The 25299-nt window shown below is 40.3% G+C and overlaps 1 protein-coding gene and 1 long non-coding RNA gene across 9 annotated transcripts in view; one reads left to right on the forward strand and one right to left on the reverse strand.

Moving 5' to 3' along the window:
• SH3PXD2A (SH3 and PX domains 2A) overlaps window positions 1–25299 on the forward strand; it is a 285932-nt gene that overhangs the window by 206953 nt on the left and 53680 nt on the right. The gene's annotated exons all lie outside the window — the stretch shown is intronic.
• LOC131200621 (uncharacterized) lies at window positions 2560–25150 on the reverse strand. 2 transcript variants are annotated; one of them, XR_009155669.1, is made up of 3 exons: window positions 21916–25150; window positions 12414–12569; window positions 2560–12315 (listed from the first exon to the last, which is right to left on the reverse strand). It is a non-coding gene; the product is annotated as an uncharacterized LOC131200621 (long non-coding RNA). The 2 variants fall into 2 exon arrangements; XR_009155670.1 differs by adding an exon at window positions 20313–20364 and having other exon boundaries at window positions 2560–12569; window positions 21916–24441.

Genomic DNA, 25299 nt, shown 5'->3' on the forward strand with positions numbered 1-25299 from the left:
ATTACCATTGGTGGGATATTGTTGAATATTTCATCCCTTGGAATTAACAACTTATTTTGTTGCATTTATTATTTTAAAACAATATGACATATTTAGTTAAATGACAGATAGGTTTTCCCTTAAGTCTTAAATATGCTAGTCCTATTGTCATCTCATTTTCCTCCAGATAGAGAACCGTTGCAGGGGAGAATTTCTTATCTGTGAAGGCACTCTATACAAATAAGGGCTCTGGAAAACCAGGATTCTCCAGTATCTAAGGACTCTTATATACGAATGGAGTGGTGCTGCATTGTAGAGATTACTCTTTTATAAAAAGAGAAGAATGAGAGATGCATGAAAACCAGCCTGCTGCCTGACAGGATTAATTGTGATTTCATTTAATGCAAAGTGGTCTATACTTTATTTAAAATGTAGTAAACAGAAATTCTAATCATATTTACCATATAACTCAGTCTAGAATTATAGAATTGGAAGGGACCATTGAGTCCAAACCCCTGTTCAGTGAAAGAATCCAAATTAAAGCATCTAAGACAGATGGCTTTTGGCCTCTGCTTGAACACATCCAATGAATTCTTGGGCTTGCAGCCCAGCACAAAATCTTTTCTGAATCCATCCTTTCTGTAAACAGAAAGGGAGGGGAGAAGCTAAACAGTTCCATTCCTTTGTTCTAGCTTTGCCCTTTTTTTGAACTGTGGCCTGTGGCCTATTGTCTTTGTGGGTATACACATGTGCAGCTATGTCTGCGGGCACCCTTATATAAATGTGTCACCTGAAGAAATTACAGTGGGATTTCTACAATTGATAGAAACTCTAACTGATAAGGTACAGCATTGGTCAAGACTGCATATAAGATTTCTTTCATGTAATCTTCCTGTGGGGAGGAGTGTTCTATATTCCTATTTTTTTTGGGGGGGGTACATGTGGTAGGGAGAATTGAACAATCATTATCATTGCAGCCATTGTTCTGAGGAGTATGCACATACATGATAGCTTCATGTATTCAGGGTTCTGTGGAGTTAAAATACATGTTCATCAGGGGTGAAATGCTCCCGGTTCAGACCGGCTCGTCTGATTCGGTAGCGATGGCGGCTGCTAGTTTGGAGGACCGGAAGCAAAAATCCCTGGTCCCGCCCCCTCCTCTGCTGAGCCGCACAGGGTTTGTTTGTTTTTTTACTTTTAAAAGTCGGCTTTTCTTCAGCTGAAACATGCCTTTAAAAGTAAAAAAAAAAGCCTTTGAGAATCCCGCCCCTCAGCTGAGATCGGCAGAGCCTTTAAATTTAAAAAAAAAAATTAGTCTCTTCTGGCGATCTCACCTGAGTTCCTCATCAGCAGAACCTTACTTGTACTCTTACTTGTAGAAAACATGTTTTCTACAAGTAAGAGTAGAGATTCTAAGGCACTTAGCTGATTACTGATGAATGCATGGCTCTTTTTCCAGCCCGAAAGCCCCAGTTTCACTTTCAGCAAGACAGAATCAATTGCTTAGCTAATCTATTTCCTCAGTGATCAACTAATGCTGGCTGGCTTTGCTGGCGGAGGAACTCTGGGAACTGAAGTCCACAATAAAATAAAATAAAATAATAAAATAAAATAAAATATTTGTGCAGCTTTCTGAGATTTGGTGTGTTTCTGTAGTGTTTCACTCTAACTACACAAACACACAAAATCTCAGAAAGCTGTATGTGGCATTTTGTGTGTGTGTGTGTGTGTGTGTGTGTGTGTGAGTTGTGTTGTGTGTGTAAAGTGTGAAAGTTGGTTTTTGAGCTTTTTGTGGCTGTGTGAAGTGTGAAGTGCAGCTGCTTTTACATTGTGTGTGAGTCAGTTGTGTTGTGTGTGTGTAAAGTGTGAAAGTTGGTTTTTGGTACCTCTTATTGTTTTTTATAATTTGTTTGTTATTTTTATTACTTATTGTTATTGGCCAGGCCCACCCAGTCATCTGACCACCAAGCCATGCCCACCAATTAACCCACGCCCACAGAACCGGTAGGGAAAATTTTAAGATTTCACCCCTGATGTTCATGCTTTATTTCTCTCTGTACTGTGGCACTTCTGATGTTGCTATCCCCCTCTAGGCAAAGATAAATCTCAGAATCTTGGAATTCTACTCTGTGTACCCTACCTGGATACAAAATTTAAGCAAGATAGTTGTTCATATTTAAATGTGTCATGCTGCAATCTTGTGATGTTTCTGATATTTAGTGGAATTCAGAAGAACATGGAACATGGATGTTGAAATAATGCACATGACAGAGGTTCAATAAGATGAAAACAAACAAGTCTTTGAGGCCCCTGGCTTTATACCAGAATCCCTCCTTATCTCAATGTCAGCTAAATAGGGAATTTATTTTTATTGGTATTTAACTTACCAGTACTACAAACAATACAGTACTTAAAAAACATTATAGAACTGTCAGCAGGAACAGAATTCCTATGTCAAAAATGGTTTTTTTTTAAGTGCAAAGGGGTTAAATCCTTTTTTACAGAGAAATGTTATATTAGATATACCGTATATACTCGAGTATAAGCCGAGTTTTTCAGAACGTTTTTTGTGCTGAAAAACGTCCCCTCGGCTTATACTCGAGTATATACGGCTTATACTCGAGTTTTTTTTTTTCTTCTTTTTTTCACATTATACCGGATGGTGCAAACTTGGCGGGCTTTTGCATTAGCGCGGGGAAGCCCTGCCGGTGCAGTGAGAGGGCGGGGCGGGGGAGCCGCCAGCCTTCTCGGCTGAGGGAGGGAGGGTTTCCCCGACCGGTAGCTGCCTCATTTCCCACCCTCGGCTTATACTCGAGTCCCCAGTTTACCCCAGTTTTTTGGGGTAAAATTGGGGACCTCGGCTTATACTCGGATCGGCTTATATTCGAGTATATACGGTAGTTGCAATTAACATGACACTATATTTCATCAATGCTTTTTATTTAAAACTGGTTCAAGAGAAAATCTTATTTCAAATATGGACAGACTGCATTTGATCAACCTTTCTGAACATAAATAGGCAGGTATTTTGGCCTGCCCAATTGCTAATAATGTGTCTGTTTTGCAGTGCCAGATATTTATTCTGCTCTCTTGATTTTTGTTTGTATCAGTTCAGCACAATTGGTGATTTTGTCTCTTTAAGCATAGTCATGAAAAGATACACTGGGATTGTGTTTAATGCTTTTTATACTGATGCTTTTGGATAATTGCTTTAGACTATGACTAACAATGTCTCATAAAATTAATATATATCAGCTTAGGTATTTGAAGTTGTACTTTTTGCAAATAGCATGTTATATCTCCTGCTTTCTACCACTGTAGTCATGACTGCAAAGTAAATGAGATGTAGCTTGCTGCTATTTATAGCAGTTACTCTTATCAAAGAAAAGCTGCTTTAGGAATCTTTGTTTCTTTGTTTTCTCTGTTTTTGCACAAGATGAAATGTTCTCACCATTTAACCTTTTTTAGTGCTTCATATGGCCCTTCTACCCTGTTTTTCCCAAAATAAGACACCCCCTGATAATAAGCCTAATCAGGCTTTTGAGTGCATGGCAATAAGACCAAGCGCTTATTTCAGGGTTCAAAAAAATATAAGACAGGGTCTTATTTTCGGGAAAACACACGATATTAATATAAAATGTGGAAAGGGAACAAATATAAATAACACTGAAGAAAAAATTCCCACATAGTTTATGGGTATATGTTAGAATTATACCTCTACTACTGAGCATGAACATATATTTTTAATAAAAGTGATCTGGTGTTATGTACGTTAACTTCTTACGAACTGACATTATGTGGATTTCTTTTACAAGTTGATTTGCCCAAAGTTTGGTCCTAAAATTCAACTTCTGGTATCACTTGTGGGATGAAACCTGCCCAAAGTACCAATGGCACAAAGGTAACGTTTCTGAAATATTTACAAGCAAGTTGTCTTTATAAACCACAGTGCTTTTACCACATACTATAGTCCCATGGAGACTAAGGTGTTCGGTGAAGAGCCATATTGTTTTAACAGTTTTATTGAATGGATAAATAATGGATAAAGCTATAAGCTGAGCCAATTACAAGTAGTCCTCGACTTAGGACCACAACAGAGCCCAACGTTTCTGTTGCTAAGTGAGACAGTTATTAAGCTTTGCCCCATTTTACGACCTTTCTTGCCACAGTTGTTAAAATCACTGCTGTTGATAAGCTAGTAACACGGTTGTTAAATGAATCTGGCTTCCCCATTGACTTTGCTTGTTGGAAGGTTGCAAATCACATCACCCTGGGATACTGCAACCATCATAAATATCAGTCAGTTGCCAAGTGTCCAAATTTTGTTCATGTGACCATCAGAATGATGCAATGGTCATAAGTATGAAAAATTATCATAAGTCATTTTTTTCAATGCTGCTGTAACTTCAAATGGTCACTAAATGAACTCTTTTAAGTCAAGGACTACCTGGCCTTACCTACAGTTTAGTATGATAAACAGGACACATTAGTCCTTGTCTCCATATGAATTTCTAGTTACGAAAATTTGTAAGATTCCTTCCTGGAAAAAAATACAAGATATTATATACATATAAGCAATATACAATATATTCATTAAAAATTCTCAGATTTAAATACTGGAGTATTAACCCAGCCTCTTCATGTAGCATTGAGAATGAATTAGAATGAATTAAAATAAAACATAGTAAGCTATTATGAAATTGAGAGCTGGGAGCAGCACTTTGTCCATACAGTCATTATTAGGGTTGGCAAAGTAGCAGTGTGTGCAACCCTGAAAGCAAAATATAATCGATTTTTTGAATTGGCTCCAATCTAACAAAAAGTATTGGCATATGCTTTGCATGCAAAAATTTCTATTCAATTCTGGCGTTTCTAGGTAGGGCTAAGAAAGATTCCTGATCAATTCTACATAACAATGATTCACATCTTCTGAAATTCATTTCCATAAACAGAAAATTAGTCTATCTCCAAAACAAACAAAGGTTTGACTCTCATTTAAAGAAAGACAGATGCAACTCAAGATCAGTTTTGTGTAGAACTTGAAACCTTTTCTATATAAAGTGGCAGCCCATTATCATTTTTCCTCTTTGCTTTCCAGATTTGGGTTGGAAAGGGCTAACTGGAAACTTCATTACTTGGTTTTAATTTCTCCCTTCGTTTTCATTCCTGGCCCTTTCCAATTGTCAAGCTTTTTGGCTCATTCTTTCTACTTCCCACGGAGAAGTAAAACTCCCTAACTGCTCAGGTTGGCAGCTCAAAAGGGAAAAAATTATATGTTGGACCTTTTCCCCTCCTCTCCATCAGGCCCCTTTACACATTTCCCCCTCTGTTTATGGAGCTATTGCCAGTTTAGGGACCTTGAAGCCTCCCCAGGAAAAATCTGCTTTCTATATTAGAGCACTCCAACGTTATAATGCTTGGGTTTCTATATCCGCCAAATAGGTCACTAGCTCAGCAGTCTTGTTGAGAGAGCAATAACCGGAAAGATCTGAGGGATATTACAAAGGATTCCCATTCCCTTTGGTAATTACCTTATGGTTTCGATTTCTAGGGTATACGGCTACAAAAAAAAGCTATTGTTTCAACAAGCTCTTGTTACATCATAAAACTGTGTGCATGCATGTGGTTTTTTTTTTTCAAAGAACATTTTTAAAAATCTCTAAACGTTTTCAGTGTGGGTTAAACATATATCAATTCGTTTTCAATCCGTCTGTTTAATCACAGGAAATGATTAACAACTTTTCTGTATAATTTCTTCTAGACAAATTGCTCTGAAAATATCAAACAAAAAACTGATTATTTTTATATCAGATGAGGGCAAGAATAATAAAGCATGGAAAGTTGATTTTAGTTTCCCCTGAGTTGCACAGCAAATAAGCAGTTTCAGTAAAGCTTTGATATGCATAGAAGTTGCAATCATTTTAAGAGTGGTTATGATTGCAACCAGAATTATTCTTTCTGTTTTTCTCTCTCCTCTCCCTTGTTCCATTTCCTTGGGCTGAATTTACAGTGGAAACACAATGGAGGAAGTAGTTTTCCAAAACTAAAACTGGGACATAGGATATATGACAAACAGAACAGGAAAAGATTTGCTATGTATGTTTCGGATATATCTTCAAGTCATGCATTTCACAAATGGGGTAGATGTAGGAAGTGATAGAAAACTCTGTATAATTAACAGGACAGCAGCTTCAGCATCCCAATGTTTCCTTCTCTTGTTTTAGCCAAGTCTGCAAACACAGACTTCTAAACCTTTTTACCTTCTGAAGGAATGTGTTTGTGTGTGTGTGGTCTCAAAGTTTGATCTTTGTGTACTATGATATGCCTGCCCATTTAAATTAACAGGTCAAGTTTATGTTTTCTTTTGCTCTTTTGGGGTAGAATTTATCCTGTTCAATACAGGACTTTGAATAGGTGAGTGGTTTAATGCTGTATAAATATGTTCAAAGTGGCTAGGACTTTGGATTATTTTTAAATATCAAACTAATCTTTAAGAAAGCACAAATACATGTCAGATTATTCAATGAACCATCATCTCTTTTCCAACAGAAAGCCAAGTTTGCCTTTGCTTTGGGAAGATGCAAATTATAAGTCAGAAAAGTTTTTCAGCTTTACGGGGATTAGTAAGGAGGGAAAGCAATATTCACAGCCTCAGAACTGGAATAACAATTTGGTTCTTATTCCAATCATTCCATAGATTTATATTTATAATTCTATCATTCCTGCTATATTAAGGTATAATCAAACTATATTGCTCCTTTATAACTTTTATAAACCTTTTTCTAGTTGCTTTGAAGTGTTGGGCTCAGAGCTCATCTCTGTATAATGAAGAATTTAAGGCAAAATCTGTACACATTCTGCTCTGCGTGAAAATTGACAGAAAGTGCTTTCATCACATGAAATATCTTATCCATCACCATTGAACTCCTGGAGCTTTTTCCCCTTCATGAATTAGAAGGGGAAGCCCTTTAGCAACTAATAGTGAATCCTAGAACAATATTTGATGTTTCATTCTCATCTCAAAAATAATATGTTTCTGATACCTCAGTTATGGTATAAATAGGTAGTCTTTGTTTCATGATCCTCAACTTATGACCATTCATTCAGCAACCATTCAAGAACAGACTTACAATGTGTGTCCAAAATTATGGTCTTTGTAGCACCTCCACAATCCTGTGATTCAAATTCAGACACTTGGCAGCATGTCCACTCGTAAGACCTTAGGGGCACTTGAGTTTCTCACTCCTTACTATTACCATGCCGCCATCTCTGTCCTTTTGACTTCCCTATATTTGGCCTTGCAAGGGAAGCAAACAGCCTCAGAACCGTACAGTTCTGCAGCTGCTTGCTATGTCTTGAGAAGCCTCAGCAAGCAGCAGCAAGCATTCATTTACCCACTTACCTTCGCTGGTTCCCTGCACCAACTTTTTTTCTTTTGAGCCAGTACCTCACTGCCTTGGTGGTCTCCTTTTCAACCCAACTTCTCCAGCAAAGATTTCCTATACATGGCTAAAGCTGCAATTGTTCTGATCTTTAGGCTCCCTTAAAAAGCAGGAAGCAGAGTCTTGGTCCCGGCAAAACCTCTTTTATTTACACAACTGTGAATTACTTTCATTCACAGTCAGCAAGGCTTGTCCAAACAGTTTATCCATGGTGCTGGGTGGAGGGAATGCAGGAATAGGTGTTGCTCTCTCTCTTTTGCCTGGAGACTGAGCATGTCATCATTTTTGGCAACGCCTTCTTGCCTGGCTAGTCCCCAGTTCAGCTCAGTCTTCAGCCAAACAAGACTGCTTTTCTTAATTCTCCATTGCAACTTAGCTCCTGGATTTCCTTTCACTACCAGCCTTAAAGATCTTTGACAGTTGTGGATTGCGAGTCCGGCAGCTGAGTGGTCTGCTGCTCCGCCGTCTATCCAGCTGGCTCAGCCAAGGTCCCTGCCAGCCTCCTGGAGGTGGGTCTTGCTTTGTCAGACCCTTGGTGCTGCCCGCAGATCACGGAGGGGACTCAGCTTGACTTGTTTCACTCCTTGCTTCACAAGGCCAAGGCCATCACCAACATAGGACCTGACCCATTGCCTGAGCCAGCTCCCAGTACAAGGGACTCCAGTTGTATGCTCTTTTTGGAGCCAACCGCGGAGCAGGAAGTAATTACATCACCCAAGCTCTTCTTGGATGTTGTCCAAAGACAGTGGGCCCAGCCCGGGTCAGGGCCTCCTCCAACTGGGATGGAGAGAAAGCTGCATAATGTGGCTACAGACCTGTCACAGGTTCTGAAAATACCAGAGGTAGATGGCCCGGTGGCAGTGTTACTGTTCTGCCCCCCTCAACCACCCCCCAGAAGACACACGAGCTGACTGTATTTGCCAGCAATTTATTCTTCCTACAGATATCAGCTCTGGCAACGAACCTGCGATTGCCTGCCAAGTCCTCCTTATCTCTGCAATGCTACTGCGGTCTTTTGCTGGAGCAACCCAGAGTTCAGAAGTGAACAGAAGTCCGAAAAGCCAATTCCTGAGTCTCGCAATAAAGCAGCCGAAGTTTCCAAAAGTCAGTTTTTGTCTGTCACGGAGCCCAAAGGCAGCTCCACCCACTTTTATACCCTGTGGGATGTGGCTCCATAACTCAGCACGCCCTGGGCCGGCCCCTTCCTTTCTTTTGCTGTGCACGCTTCACTCGGCGTCGCTGCCTTGCATCTAGCCACGATTGATCCTCCTCAGCTGGCTCTTAGGGCGTTGCCAGGGGGAAGGAGGGATCAGGGGAAAGAGGCCGTGTTAGCTCCTCTTCCTCCACCTGGCCTGCCTCTGGAATCTGGAGCGGAGCCAGAGAGGAAGTTTCTGCAGAGGGAAGCCCTGTCGGCTCTTCCCCCTGACTCTCCGAGTCACTCTCTGCCAGGAAGCCCGGCTTGGGGCCCGCAGACACAACAGTTACATTCTGCTGCCCTCTTCCCACTGATGCCATGGACTGCCTTAAGACTGAAGATAGAAAGGCAGAATTGAGCCCCCGCAAGGTGCACGAAGCAGCGACCTGGGTGATAAAGGCCGCCACCTCTGCTTCTTTTTTTAACTGAGCCTTCCGCTCTGACTCCGTCAGCTGCAGGTAAGAGTGCCCCCAGACAATGTCCGGTTTCACCAGGACATCAATAAGTTGGTGGCTGCCTCTGAATATTCTGCTGATGCTACCCTGAATGCTGCAAAGTTTGCATCTCGGTCCATCGCTTCTACCGTGACAACCCATCACTTTCTATGGCTTCGCCATTGGCAAGCCGACAATAAAAATAAATGGAAGCTGGTAACTGCTCTCTTTATGGGTAGTAAGTTGTTCAGGGAGACATTGGAGCCCATCCTTATTGACACCAAGGGCAAAGGCAAGGGCATGCTTACCTCCTTCAGGCAGCGGAAACATCGCCCAGCTCCCTATTTCCAGAGACAGCCCTTTCAGGCCTCTGATCCAGTACCTGAGTACCACCAGTCCCAGAGATCATTTTCTAGTCAACAGGACAGACCATCTGACAGAAAGGGCTTTCGGACCCATCAATCATTTCCAGGCAAGCGGTCCTTTCATGTCATGTATATATAATAATATATGACTTATATATTGTGTGGATAGATAGATAGATAGAGATAGATATACACAAATTGCCTATTTGTAGAGTGTTTTGAAGAAGAAGTGCTTGACAATAAAGAGAAACCCATGCAATGCACCTCTTTTTGAACTGTTAGATCCAATCATGTCATTTGCTAAGCCTCATGGCACTGCTTCAAAAGCTTCTTTTGGTTGTCTCCATATGCTATTTCAAATAATTGCATAGTCCTAATTGTTTTCATGCTACAAAAAGCCTTTCCCTTTAAAATGGGGAAATGGAATAAATATTCTTTCAATAACATCTCTCTCTGTCTTAAAAAAAGTCACTCTTTAAGATCAGAAGGGTCCATTGTATCAAGGATGGGCTAAGATAGCCTCAGAACCAATCTAGGAAATTCATTGTGCCTGCAGCATTAGAACTGTTCCATTTGATGATCATCTTCCTCGCCCATCTTTCAGTAGTGAAATGAGTTAGCTTGTGTAATTGACTGAATACTAAAATGCTGTTGCATGTTACATACCAATAACAAGGATTGGGAAAGTAGTATAGTATTTATTAGCTATCACCTAAATTTAGCAACTGTTTAATTTCTTCACTAAAGTATCTCTCACACTGTACAAGGTAAATAAATTGAGCAATGACAGTTTTTCAAAAAGGTGAACTCTTCAAGTGAATTAAATCTTAAATTAAGGGAAGTAGAGTGTACATTTATTTATTTATTTATTTTATTTATTTTTCAAATTTATATACCGCCCTATCTCCCTAAGGACTCAGGGCGGTTCACAGGCAGTTAAAATACATATAAATACAGATTAAAAAACAATTTAAAAACTTATTCTATTGCCCCAAATTTAAAATAGTATAAATAATAAAAACCCCTTAAAACCCATAACTTTAAAATCTAATCCAGTCCCGCGCAGATAAATAAGTGTGTTTTAAGCTCGCGACGAAAGGTTCGGAGGTCCGGAAGTTGGCGAAGTCCTGGAGGGAGTTCGTTCCAGAGGGTGGGAGCCCCCACAGAGAAGGCCCTTCCCCTGGGTGTCGCCAGACAGCACTGCCTAGCTGACGGCACCCTGAGGAGTCCCTCTCTGTGAGAGCGCACGGGTCGGTGAGAGGTATTTGGTAGCAGTAGGCGGTCCCGTAAATAGCCCGGCCCTATGCCATGGAGCGCTTTAAAGATTGTCACCAGCACCTTGAAGCGCACCCGGAAGGCCACAGGTAGCCAGTGCAGTCTGCGCAGGATAGGTGTAACACGGGAGCCACGAGGGGCTCCCTCTATCACCCGCGCAGCTGCATTCTGAACTAACTGGAGCCTCCGGATGCCCCTCAAGGGGAGCCCCATGTAGAGAGCATTGCAATAATCCAGGCGATTATTGCATAAGGGAAGTAGAGTGATGTTCAGCTTTTAATCCAAACAATAATAAGATGCCTGTTTTTAACCTACTCTTAGGAGTGAATCCAAACAGAAGAGAACCTTTCTAGAAGTTGGTTTATTTGTTTTTATTTTCACCATATAATTCAAGACATTGGTTTGAGGCAGTACCAGAAGAGGAACTAAAATGATTAGGTTTTAAGTCAGTTCAGAAATTATTGCTCCTATAGCTTTGATACATCCAGTGAATGGGAGTTTATTTCCATTGTAGTAATCTATCTATCTATCTATCTATCTATCTATCTATCTATCTATCTATCTATCTATCTATCTGGCTGCAATCTGTCTTCCTATATAACTTTGTGTCTCTATGTGCGTGTGCCTGTGCTTTCTAGTCATTGTTGACACCTGGGAACTCCCTGATCTAATCCCTGCAGTTTCCTTGGCAAGGTTTCAGAAGTGGTTTGCCATTGCCTTTTTCCTACAGCTGAGGGAGAGGGAGAGTAACTGCCCTAAGGTCACCCAGCTGGCTTCAATTTTTTAGAATTTCTTTTAGAATGTGGTGTCCAGAACTCTAGTGGGTTTGAGCAGCACAATACGCAGTAGAAATCTACCCGTATATAATTTGGAAATTATATTGTTTCATCCAAAAATGTACATTTGTTTTTTAGCACATTGTAAAACATTGTTGATTTGCAGTCAGGTTGTGTTCAATTACAATTCCAAGTTCCTATTATTAAATCAAATATTCTATACTATACTATGTATTTCATTTCTTTTGAATAACTTTCAATTTATGTATAATTTATATTACTGTATTACTTTCTGTAATCCATTGTAGTGATTCTGAATGTTGTTTCTATCTTCTAAAGTAAGGTTCTACAAAGTGGTCAATATCAACCCCAAGGGTCAATGGGACAATTCATTCTACATTATAGTATTATTAATTTAATTAGTAATTATTAAATAATATTTATATTATAAATGTCTTGTGGGTTGATGAATAATTTGAAGCTTCATGAAGGGGTCACTAAACTAAAGAGTTTAGGGACCCTGTTCTAAAGTATATTTATCACACCCAGTTGCATGTCTTTAGCTGTGATAAGTATTCTTTCGATTTCTTTATCTTATTTAATAAAAATATTGATCATAACCAGGCCTATAATCAAATCTTAGTTCTTATGTCTTAGTTCTTATGTCTTATCTCACTCCAGTTTGGTGAAAATTACGCTTTGGGGTAGTTTTCAAGCAGCTGTACAACCACCTGATAAATATGTCATACTTAACTAGCTTGCTGTCAGAATGTCCTGTCTCATGATGATTCTTTGCTGAAAGTGTATACATTATGTCTATATTTTTCTCACATTCTAATGAGGTATTACCTGTCCAAAAAGGAAAAAAAGAAAAAAATAGATTGAGAAGAGTTACATCTGAGAAATCTATCATGACTTCTAGGAATTATTGTTTTCAAGGTGCTTACATGTCATAGTAGGAGCTGCTTGAGTGTTTTTCCAGGGGCAATGTCGGACTGATTTGTCTTTAATTTCCTGGTTCCTCTTTTGCAGTTTGAATTGAGGCACAATATTCACTTCCTCTTATCATCCAGTACTTAACCATTTTTCAGTGTCCAAGAGGCCTGTGGATAATTGACAAAATATAGTCATTTTTTTGCTACTGGTTGGTTGTAATTAGCAATTTTATCTTTTTTTTTCTTTCATCTCTTCCTTTATCTACTTTCTAGGAGATAATGGATATAAATTCTGCTAGAATATCAGCAAAATTTATTTTAAGTCTTAGATGTAATCCATCTGGTCATGGATATTCAAAGTCATAAAAGATCAGTAAGTTTTCCACTACTGTTTTTGATCAAGCTTAGCTAGAATCCTGCACATTAGAGCATCTTTTCATAGTTTTGAATTGGCACTGGGCCAGCAGAAAAATTACTATCTTTGTTATACCACATATTCTATTCCAATTAACATATCTAATCTTTTTTAAAAATTGAAAAGCAATTGCAGGGAAGCCATATCAGGAGAATTAAATTTGACATAACAGTCTACGTAATTTGCAACCTACATATGCTGGGAGAATTTGCCATGAAACTTAAATTCATCATTTCCATATTTATTCAGAGCAACTCTTCTAGGATTAACTGGATCTCCTTAGAAAATTATTGGTGGCAGAACTTTGTTCATGAATGAAGTATTAGAAGCATTGTCTTGCACTGACTCAGAACTAAGAAGGTATGGATACTTTTAATATTACTAAGGCTTTCCAAATGCCATGTATCTGAGAGAACAACTGGTTGAATTTAAATTGTTGACCATAGTTGTGGTTTAAAGATGTGCACCAACTAACAGATTTCAAAAGGCTTTTAATCCTATATAAGGAGGTTTTCTGAAATCATCCACAGATAAAAGCTGTGCTATAGGTAATTGTGTTCAAGGATCTCTCTCCATTTTTCATTTTAAAGCAAATTAACTTTATTTGCCAATGTGTGGCATGAATATGCATCCTGTTACCTTTTGCATTTCTCTGAATTTTGCAATATAATTCTTATTTCAAGAAACTTAACCACGATGCACCCAAAAACTAACTTTGAGCCTACATTTTGAAATGCATGTTTTGAAATAAAAGTACGGCTAGAAGTATTTATGGAAAATCATGGGTTTGAATACTAATGGATTAAAAATACAAATACATCATGGAACTAGCTGATTAATAAGCTCATGTAAACACTGCAAAGGCTAGAAACATTTTTATGTCTCTTTCCACATTAGTTATTAGGTAATAAATTGTTATGGTAACAATAACATAATAATCTTTTCCCCTACAGAATTCCTTCTTTTAAAAAGACATGAGATGTTATCTACTTAGGAGGTTATATTTCTAAAATACTTCCACTAGGGGGTATTTTCTTACATTTCGTATGAATTTTTTTGCTGTGAGACCTGAATTAGAAAATGGGGAAACTGGAAACACGTTTAGCTGTATAGCTTTGATTTTCATGGGCTGCTAAGCTGCCTTTTCGATGTTGCAGTCCTTAGCCTATGGAAGGAATGTGGTCTCACAATGGGAGGAGATTAAGGAGTTCTAGAAAAAAGAATTGCCTCATGAAAAAGGCTTCTAGAAAGAGGACCAAGGCTTCTGGAAAGGGAATTCCTCATTCTTTTGTGTGGTCTGACTTTCTTTCTCTTCCCAAGTGGTTTTTACAGTTTGGAAAGACTTCTACCTCTTCAGTAAGGATAGTTGCACATATTATCACTGAACTGATATTATTGTTGTTTTTCATTTTAATTTTCTTTCTCAAACTGGTGAACCCTTGTGCAACCAGCATTATCTATCTTGTTTGAGCAGAAGTCTGATTCTTTCCTATACCTCATTCTGAATAAATTGATATGCCAAGTTGAGAGTTCTATAAAAAGTTGAAAAGGTTCCTCCATATATTCTCCAGTATCTTTATTTTTAGAGAACATCTGCTAATTTTCAAGAATAGGCTAGCATTGTGAGGATTAGGATAGTATTGTACATGTTAATGCTACCACCAAATTCCTCCCTTCCCTCCTTTCGCTTTCCTTTTTTTCAAGACTGAGCAATATCCAGTCTTGCTATAAGCCTGAGAGTCATCAGAGGAGGAAAAAAAACATAATGATGGATGACTTGTAAAAGCTTAAAAGAAATTAAATACTCTAGTTTGAGGCTTTAGTTTGAGGCTTTCTTTTTCATATTGGTTACAGGAACTAACCGTCACCTGAAGAAAGAAAATGGAGCTAGAAAGTAGAATTCTGAATTGACTAAGCACATCCAGCAGAATGTATTTGCTGAGGTATCTTTTATCTTTTCATTTATAGGACTACATATAGTGAGCAATGCTGGAGCATGGAAGCAAACATGAATCTTATGGACTGGCAAAATATGAATACCATCATATCCTGGAATGGCTAATTGCAGTGGTTTAACATTCCATCAGTAATAAACCAATCAGGTTTTAGGTGGTATTGTGAATGACATATTCCAAAAACTTTGGAAAGGAGGTTCAGGCCTTTTAATGGATGAAAAGAGTGCTTAAACATCTGAGAAATTTACAGCACCTATTTTGTTCCTTAAATGCAAATAGGTACATTGCTGCAAAATAATCAATTTTTTTAACTACAACTATTTGGGAAAGCCAGAAAAGAGATGGCTGGCAGTTGCAGTTTTGCAAACCTATTTTAAAAGGAATGGTTCTCTTAGCTGATATATTTGTTAGCTTTAAAGAAAAATGTTATTGAAAAGGTAGAATATTTTTGGCAAAGAATAGACTTGATAAGACGACTTCAGGTTACTTTAGGCAGTAACCTGTTAGACATATCAAACTAAGTCATAATGTGTTGTCTCTAGTTTTTACGTAATGTTCTCTGTAAAGCCAATTCATTGTAGTTTGTAACCATGTTTTAATTCAGTCTGGGAATCCAGCCAATAAGTGCAAATGAATATATACAAATAATGGCAATAAGTTCACTCAAAATGAACTCCATGCTGCTTTCTTACCAAAAAATCTTGGAATACATGTGTATTGGAATGAACTGCAGAATGGGGGAAAAACTTGACTTGATTGTACAGGTCAGATACCAGAAACATGTTTCACTTTCCTTGGGTTTTTTTTTCTTCTCTACATTTAGTAGGGAAAGGAAATGGCTATTTCTCAGACAAATTAAAAATCTCCACCATCAGAGCGATACTGATTCATTTAGCATGTTTTTAACAGTTCTATAATTAAGTGATTCAAGTGTTCCTTCTTCTTGCATACATGCATCTTTTTGGCGTGTAGGCAACAAAGCCTAAGAGTAACTTTCCTTTCTTTCTGTCAGCTTCTTACCTTCTCTGCATTCTTGCCCAGTATTTGGTTCAACATACAAATTTAGTAAATAAATCTCCTAAGTAAAATGTTATCCACTTCTGCAATAGGGTGACTCTGGGAGATGAGACATCATGAACCAAATACTGATTTAGGAGATAGTTTGGGTAGATAGATGACCAGCAAGTATTAATAAACAGAGAGGAGAAGCATGTTTCCCTAAGAGCATTACATGTATTTTTTAATCTTTTGGAATAAGTATCATCTGAGCTCTGTAATTGTTTTGGTTTGGATAGAGTTACTCCTGCTTAAAACTGGACTGTGTCTTGGCAGCAGGAAACATTGTGACAAAACAATACTAAAGGGAAAGACAGCCAAGATTAGAAAAAAAAAGCCCAACTGTTCTCCATGAAGATGGGACCACCAGTCAGGAATGGGTTAACTCTGTTTGATATCCGATAGGACTAAGTCTGCAAACTGTTAAGCTCCTTCTCTTCCGCTTGCTTCCCAGTTTTCAGGCACAGTCTGATTCGGACAGACTTGTTTTTCTGACCTGTCCCATTCTGACTGCTTTGCCTTCCAAAACTGGATTTTGTCTACTTTTTCATCTTGGCTGGGTCCCAGTTTGCTGGTTGAGCCTGCCTTCTCCCAGTGTGAAGGGCAATCCAGCCTGAAACTGTTGAAGGCTGCTAGGCAGCAGAACCATCGTGGCGAGCTCCCAGCTTTGCTGGTTGAGGCTCTCCCTGGCCAATGTGAAGGGCGATCTGACCCAATCCCGCTGAAGGCCCCAGGCAGTGTGAGCATCAGGGAGGACACCAGGGCTTCTCGTCAGTCCTTCTCGGCTCCCAGCATGAACAGCGTTACAGCCAGAGCCCGCTGAAGACTGCTTCACAGCGAAGCTTCTGCCGCTGGCAGAGCATCAGGGCAGTGCTCCTGGGCTTTGTCCAATTGCCGAGCCCTTGGAGCTGGGGAATTGGAAGCTTCCACCCCAGGGACCGTGAAAGAGGAGTGGCTGCACTTACAAACGAGTCTCCGCGGTGCTAGCCAGCCAGGTGCAACGCAGTTTGCCTTGATCCAGCAACGCAGGACTTCCAATTGAACCAGTAAGACTTGGCCTTGATAGAAGCAGCTGCAAGCATTTCAGGCAAGTCCGGCAGTCATATGGACAGGCCTTTTGGCCAGGAATATCTCCCTGCTCCAGCTGGGACATAGCAAGGGGCTGGGTGGGGTAGTTACCCTATTGCAACAGCCCATTTGCCTTCAGGCCTGCTATTCCGGCCTTTGGCGCTCTGCAGCAGGCTTCCACCTTCTGCCACATGCTGATTTAGAGGCCTAGGCATACAGCCTTCTGTCGCCTATTCAAAATGGCTGCATCCCCATCCAAACAGCCCCCTTTTGCTGGAATCCAGGGACAAACGTAAGGTCCTACTAAGCATGTCTTATAGATCGGAGGCTAGGCTGCACTCTTATTTTTCTTCCTTTCAGGGTTCAGACAGCGGGTTCATGGCACAAAGGTTGCAGAGAGCCTTTCCTCCTAGACAGGGTAGGGCCCAGGACAGACAGAGTGGCCAGGGGCAGAGGGGACCTCCCAAACGGCCTTTTTGAGGTAGGAGGGGTCATCCCTTTCAATGTTCCCACTGACTGCACATCTGACCCTTCCATTGGGGGCCATCTGGTGCTTTTCATCAGCCAGTGAGAGATCATCACCACAGACACTTGGGTCAGGGGGATAGTCAGGTCGGGCCTCTCCCTGGAATCCTTTTTCACCCCTCCAAGCATCTTTGTCCATTGCCCTCTTTCAAAGGACAGGACGAAACAGCTCCTGATGGAATCGGCCATAAAACATCTTCTACACATTCAGGCCATACAGCTGGTTCCATGGGAGCAACATGGACAGGGGTTTTATTCCTGCCTGTTCGTGATCCAGAAATCCTCGGGAGGATGGAGAGCAATTCTCGATTTCAAGTCTTTGAACCGCTGCATCATTTACCGGCAGTTCAAGATGCAGTCTCTCCAAACTATCTTGGAGAGCGTCAGGGAGGGTGACTTCCTCACTTTGGTAGACCTGATGGAGGCATACCTCCATGTCCCCATCCTTCCAGCCCACAGGAAATTCCTCCACTTCTGTCATGCGGGGCAACATTATCAGTATTGCACCCTGCTGTTTGGTCTCTCTTCCGCCCCCAGAGTATTTACCAAACTTATGGCCGCCATAGTGGGCCACCTCCGGACACTCCCAATAAAGATTCCGTTCTACTTGGATGACCTCCTTATCCAGTCCAGTTCAGAACGTCTGCCAAGGACGGACCTGACTACCACACTTCAGGTTTTATGAGACCATGGCTTCTCCATCAACAGATCCAAGAGCCATTTGATTCCTACAACTCACATACAACATTTAGGGGTGGTCATCAATACGGTCGATACAGATTGTATCTTTCCCAGGAACATCTTTCCCGCTTAAGGGACCTGGTGCAGAAGGTCAGAGCAGGGAGATCTTTTTCCCTGCTTCTGCTCTCCCAGCTCCTAGGAAAGATGGTTTCCTGCATCAGCATTGGGCACTGGGCATGCCTCCACTGCAGGGCTCTGCAGTAGTTTCTTCTGCCATACCAACAGGCGCACCAGAGCACTTCTTCGTACAGGATCCAGGTTACCCTGGAAGCCCTCTGTTCCCTCAGGTGGTGGACCTTCCATGCTGTTCCCAGGGGCTGAGAGTTCAGGGAACTGCACCACCTCGTTCTGACAATGGACGCCAGCCTTTAAGCTCACCTAGCCTCACAAATGGCCCAGGGTCAGTTGACTCAGGAGGACCTGAGCCACAACATCAATTGGTTGAAGCTCCAGGCAATTCACCTGGCTCTCAGGACAATTCAGGACACAATCACCGATTGAGACATTCTGATTCTGACAGACAATGTGGCCACCAAGGCCCACATCAACCGCCTTGGAGGGACCCACTCTCAGCATCTCATGCAGGAAGCCAAAGAATTGGGCCTCTGGGCGGAGATGCATCTGCGGTCCATACGGGCCGCACACATCTCGGGATGGCAAATGTGCAGGCGGACTGGCTTAGCCGAGCATCAGTCGACCACACAGAGTAGTGCCTGCACCCAGACCTGTTCCAGGAACTGAAGAGCTGCTTCAGCACCCTGACAACCAACCTGTTTGCCACCCTGGATAACTGCCAAATACCGAGGTTCTTTGCCAGATTCCCAATGCTGGGGGCAGAGGAAGTGGACACCTTACACAGCCCAGGGCCCAGGGCCTGCTTTACGCCTTTCCCCCTCCCTCTGATTTCCAAAGTCATCAGGAAACTGCTGGAGGAGAGCTTCTACTGCTGGCTCCGCACTGGCCCAGGCAGCCCTGGTTCACAGACCTGGTGGCCCTTTCAACGGCTTGGCCCTGGCAACTCCCTCAGGACATGATTTCCCTCAGCCAGGGAGTGTTGGTCCACCCGGAACCTTGGTGGTTCCAACTGACCGCCTGACACTTGAGCGGAGCCTGCTGAGAGGGAGCAGCCTGTCCACCAGGGTCATTGACACCATACAGGCCTTGTGCCAGGCCTCTACCAACTGCATCAACAATGCAACCTGGCAGGCTTTCGGTGGCTGGTGCTCCAGGAAGAACCTGGTCCCCACGGAGGCTTCCACGGCATACATCTTGGAATTCCTACAAGATGGGCTTGAGGAAGGATTGGCGCCAAACACTCTTCAGAGACAGGTAGCAGCCCTTTCCTCCATCTTGTCATGTGGGTCCACAGGTTCCCTTTTATGGTGCCTTCTGATTAGACAGATCCTCAGAGGAGCTACTAACCTATGACCCCCTGCTGTTCACCATTACCCCACTTGGGACTGTATGAAGGTGTTAACCGCCCTTACCTGGGGCCCCTTCGAACCCCTGAGGGAGGTCAGCCTCCAGTTCCTCTTATATAGGGTCACATTTCTGGTGGCCATAACCTCGGCCCACCGGATTTCTGATTTGGCGGCCCTTTCGATCAGGAAGGACCTTTGTGTCTTCCATTCTGACAGAGTCGTCTTACGTTTAGACCCTACCTTCATCCCTAAGTTTAACACAGCGTTCCACCAGTCGCAAGAATTGGTCTCGCCCAATTTCTATCCGGACCTCATCCACCACCTGGAATGTTCGTGGCATACCTTAGATGTCCGGAGGGCTCTCCATATAAGGCAGAATCTCTTTTCTAACCGGCAACTCTGGGTTACCTTCTCTACACTGGGGCTCTGGATTCGGGCAACTATTACTAAGGCCTATGAGGCCCTAGGTGTATCACGGCCCACTCAACCAGGAGCACGGCCATGTGGGCTACGCAGGCACCACAGGTTCATACAGCATTAGGGTCGCAGGACCGGTCGGATCCCTCACATTAGGACAGTGACTTTGGTATGTCTCATTCCTGACTGCTGGTCCTACCTTCATGGAGAATGGGCATTGGCCTTACCTGAATGCTCGTTCTCGTGAGTGTGGGACCAGCAGTCAACCTTGCCCTTGTACCTCACAGTCCTGGCCTTGGGGGAGGGGACTAACCTTATTGTTTCAGCTCAGCACGTCGGTCTGCCGCATCATCCTCATCCAAAAGCTAGGAAGCAAGAGGAAGAGGAGGAGCTTAACAATTTGCAGACTCAGTCCTATCGGATATCAGTCAGAGTTAACCCATTCCTTACTGCTGGTCCCACATTCACGAGAAAGGGCATTCAGGTAAGGCCAACGCCCAATTTCAGTTTTCCTTAAAATTACAGCACATTCTGTCTCTTTTGTTCAGTTTGAAAAATGCAGTATTAAGCATCCTCTTCACATTAGCTGTGGTGCTCTCAGCCTGCTATTATGACCAGAATGAATCTTCATGGCAGATTAAATCAGAGCCCATCACAATAATTCAAGCTGTAACATCAATTCTTTTTGTCTGTGTTTCAAAAGGGTCACTATTACAGACTGGTGAGTTCTGTAATTAAATTACTAAAGAGTGATTCATTATACCTTCTGGTACTCTGTGGTAGATAAGTATTTTTTCCATAAACCATTTCTTCTAGACATATTTTCTTCCAATTTGAGCTGTGTATGATTTATGGCCTTTACATCTGACATATTATGGGTCAGAGATTGTGTGCATTTGCTATATGTCTATACAGTGGAAATATATGTTTTTCTACTGTACATGGAATGAGCATAAACACTGGAAGAACCTCTTATTTTTTGGATACTCTTCCATGCAAAAGGGAATAGAGGTGACTTCAAATCTCTCCCTCTCCATTTTGAATTTTTTATATGTGAACTTGTAGCTTTAATTATTCTCCTTTTGCTAATTTCAAAATCTTGTACAAAGAGCTAAATGTTCTTAGTTTGCTATGCAGGCATCACTTTACATGGCTTTGAGTTCTTTTAATTGTTTTTCTTCAGCTTCACACACTTCATTTTTATTATCTTGTTAATTTTAATATAATGGAAGGCTCTTTAATGGAAGGAGCTATAACACAGAGCAGTCAGGATCAGAACACAATAAAATTGAAATTAGAAGAAAGGGGCTTTTTAAAAGCCTAGCAGAAAAAATATCAGAAAGAAACATAACTTAAAACTATAATGTTAATTTTGTTGTAATAATGTTTAAACAGCTTGCTGTTCAGTTGTGGTAATCAGATGATTCACAATGATTCAAATTCAAGCCCTACCCCTGTTTTGTCATCCAGTTTTGGGAGGAGTTGCTTTTGAGAGCAGGGTCATATTTCTTCCCCCTTTGGAGAAGGTGTGTGGGCCAAGGCAGAACTATTCTTGCAAAAATCTTATTAATATCTGATGTAGTTTATCTCATCTCTCAAGACACACATAGAGATGAAGTCTTGCTTAAGACATAATCTCAGCTATGCATATCTCAGCATGCTAGAAAAATCATATTTTTACTGCAGTACCTTCTGTTAATTAAACAATTAGGAAATAACTGATAAATGTTATTAATTTTGCATATGTAGGATAAAGGTACATATAAAAAGATGGATGCTAGAGATTTTCCATGGGATTATTTTTCACAAATCAAATTTTAGTACATTGACCTTGTTGAAGAAGAAGAAAATGAGATGATCTCAAACATATAAATATGAACCACATGAAACTAGTTATTTAAAAAAAAAAAACTCACCTGAAAGTTTGGAAAGGGGTTATTTCTGCTTATGGTTGGGAAAAGGACTTCTTGTCCATCCTGCATTCATTTGTCTTTTGAGCTGACAACCAATTTACCAGCTGATTGTATTAATTCATCCTTTAAGATTGCCGTTAAAATGTATTTTGCAGCTACAAGCTTTATCTTCCCCAGGAAAAAGAGCCCCTTTCCACTTTTTTTTTCAGCATCTGCAGAGTTAACTTCAAAACACATAATCTGCAAAAACAATTACATTTTATTGGCTTGGTCTCAGAATATTTGAAAGCTGAGTTGGGGAACAAATAAGCACTGGCAGACAGAGGTGTATTTGAGGAGAAAATGCAGGCAAGTCTGGCAGCAAGAACCAAAAATTAAAATTGGATCAAATACCCCATTGTTGATTCATCCGTAATTCAGACCATAGACCAACAATTATCTTGTCTTGTGTTTTGAATGTTCTGGAGAAGCATAAGATCACTTATTTTCTATTCACTATGAATTGCCACATAGGCACTATGTGCCCCTAAATCAGATTTAAACAACTTGCATCAAACTTTTTTCTTTTTTCCTGGCTCCACTTTAAAGTCCCGAACATATGGAACTGAACCATACATGCATCCATCTTATTATTCCTTTTAGGAGTAAACAACTTTATCCAAAGTGTAGAAAACAATAAACACTCATAAGCAAAATACATTTAAAGGGATAAAATGAGGGGATACAAAGTACAGCTAAATTAAACTATATCTAATTTAAATTGAACACCATTTACAATACCTTACATACGTTCAATCCTTTGCAAACAGTGCTTGCTGCCACCACAACTGTATGCCTTTTTATATCTCTCTCATCTTTGTCTTTCTGGGGTTCTCACCAGTTCTACCCAACTCCAGCTTTCTGCATGTTTCCCTTCTTCTGAACAAGTTCAGTCATTCTTCATTTATTTGTTTTATGACACAACCCCAACTCATTTTTTCTGCATGTCCATATTTCTTACATAGTGTCATTTACACCTATGTTCATCTACATTCTTTTATATGCTATTCATTCTTGAGTGTAACAGCACACTTGTACACACTTGTTGTAACAGCATGATAATAAATGTACACAGCTATTTTTACTTCTTTGAGCACATATTCATTCCTTACTGTAAACTGTGGCATAGTTTCAGCAATGATATGACAGTGGAGTTCTGAAGGCTGCAAAATGGAGGCTTGAGAGTCTAATTTAAATCTAATAGCTTTGTTCCTTATGCTTTCTGTATTCTAAATTTTCAGGATTCTTTTTTTTCCTCTCTCCATATATATCTATTTATTCAAACAAGACTGCAATGTTTCTCTGTGTCATATATGTGTGTCTATATAAGTATAGGCATAATGGTTATCTTTTGAGAGATGAATGAAATGAAAATTCATTTTAATGTATGCATTAGTGTACATTTAAAGTGACAATAAAGGTCCAGTCCTGTCCAATCCAGTCCAGTGAACCATATATCTGGAATGTAGGCAAACTTGTTTTTGGTCTTTCTAGTTAATTGCACAATCCCTGTTTAAAAAGCTTGATTTTCCTTGAATAAACAGTGTTAATTAACTATTCAACTCATCAAATCAGTTGAATAAACATCTGCTAAATTTGATTTCACTGCATAAATAGGTAGCATATTTATATAACACAATTCCTAGCTTCTGAGTTAAGGTCGATTATTAGTCCCCCATTCTCCCCCATGTAGAATTTTCAAACTACAGCCAGTAACCATCATTAAGAGCTTATGAAAAGCTCTTGGCTGTGAAAATGTTATCATGCTGTCCTTCCAGTATCACAGCTAACAGAGTAGATTAAAACTGCTGGAAAAATTGCCATAATTGTGTATATTTATGAAAACTTGCATATTTAATATGGTAAAACTACAAACATAGTTGCAACTGAGGCTCCAGTGGATAGGCAGGTGTATGCTTAAAACATGAAATAATTTATTAAGACTTTTTAAAATGTCTAAACTAATGGTTATCTGTAAGAGACATTCAACAGTGTCTGCTCTTGCATTTTCATTGCAGTTTATAATTCTGATCAAATATGTAACTGCAACTCATCTTGCACAACTGATTTATTTTCTAACTAAAATAATTACATTGCCATGGGGCTTTACTTATCTTGTCTCCAATGTTCCTTGAAAAACAAAGAGTGTCATTGCATTTTTATGCCTCTTTACCTTAATTTGTCACATTAACTGTAACAGATCCAGGTCACAGAATTCTGCATTATTTTTTACCTGAGCTGAAAGAGGTCAGAGATGAAAGAAAAACTCAAGTATTTAAGCAGAGGTTGTATGAATGTTACTAAATGCACAGACATTCTGATAAAAGTGAACCAAAAGTGCAGCAGCAATTAATCTCTTTTTGTTTAATGTATGAGAAAAAAACATTTGAAGTGATAACTATACCTGTATTAAAGTTTGCCATGTTCAAAGGTACATTCCTTACCTATCCCCAGACTTTCCAAGCAACAAATCCATAACACAGAGAAATTCAGAATTTTAATCCCAACTCATTTCAAGAGTATAAATGGTATGACATATGAGCCCTCCCCCTTTCCATTGCTTTCTTGTGATTTGTCCTCCAAATGTTTGGAGCCCTTTTCTCTGAGTTTCAGCATCCTGGCAGCTGCTTCTGCCTGGAAGCTTCTGCCTCTTCTCTGGTGGAACTGAATTCTCCAGTCTCAAGGCATCTGAAAGGATGTCAGGTTGGGGAAAATGAGCTTTGATAATACTGATGCATGTTGCAGAGATGGATGGATAAATAAGAGGGTCGGATTAATCACTATTATTATATCCAAGATCTAGCGACTTTCAATTCATCTAAGATAATGTTAAAAAGACAATAAATATCTGAAAAGGTAAAACCATGAATCTGTAGTAGAATTATGACAATAAGAGAATGTAGTTGTAGTCACATGAAAGAAAACATTTCCAAAGAGAGAATCATATGTTATATTACCAGTGCTGCATATATGGCCAATCAACTCAGGGTCAGAATTTTTAGCTGTTTGAAAAGAGATTTGCATAAAATAAAACTATTTTTAAAATAAGATTTGCCTCCTCCTTTAAGCATTTTTGTATCCTTATCCTCTGTATATTTGTAGATGCTCTATAATGGTGTGTTTTAGTTGTGTGTTTTACCAGCTATAATCATCAGGCTAGAAAAATAGAACATTCTTGGAAGCAAATGTGGATTCAGATTACTGTCTTGCTTTTGGGAGCGGCTATCTCTGATCGTCCAGTTTATTTCTCTGTGCAATGCAGCTTTCTTGGTTAATTGGCAGTTTGCTAGATGTGCTGACTTCTCTGCGGGTTTCTCATTTCTAAGAAACATTTCCAAATGGTTGACT

Source organism: Ahaetulla prasina, chromosome 6 (assembly GCF_028640845.1).
Source record: "Ahaetulla prasina isolate Xishuangbanna chromosome 6, ASM2864084v1, whole genome shotgun sequence".
Lineage (NCBI taxonomy): Eukaryota > Metazoa > Chordata > Lepidosauria > Squamata > Colubridae > Ahaetulla > Ahaetulla prasina.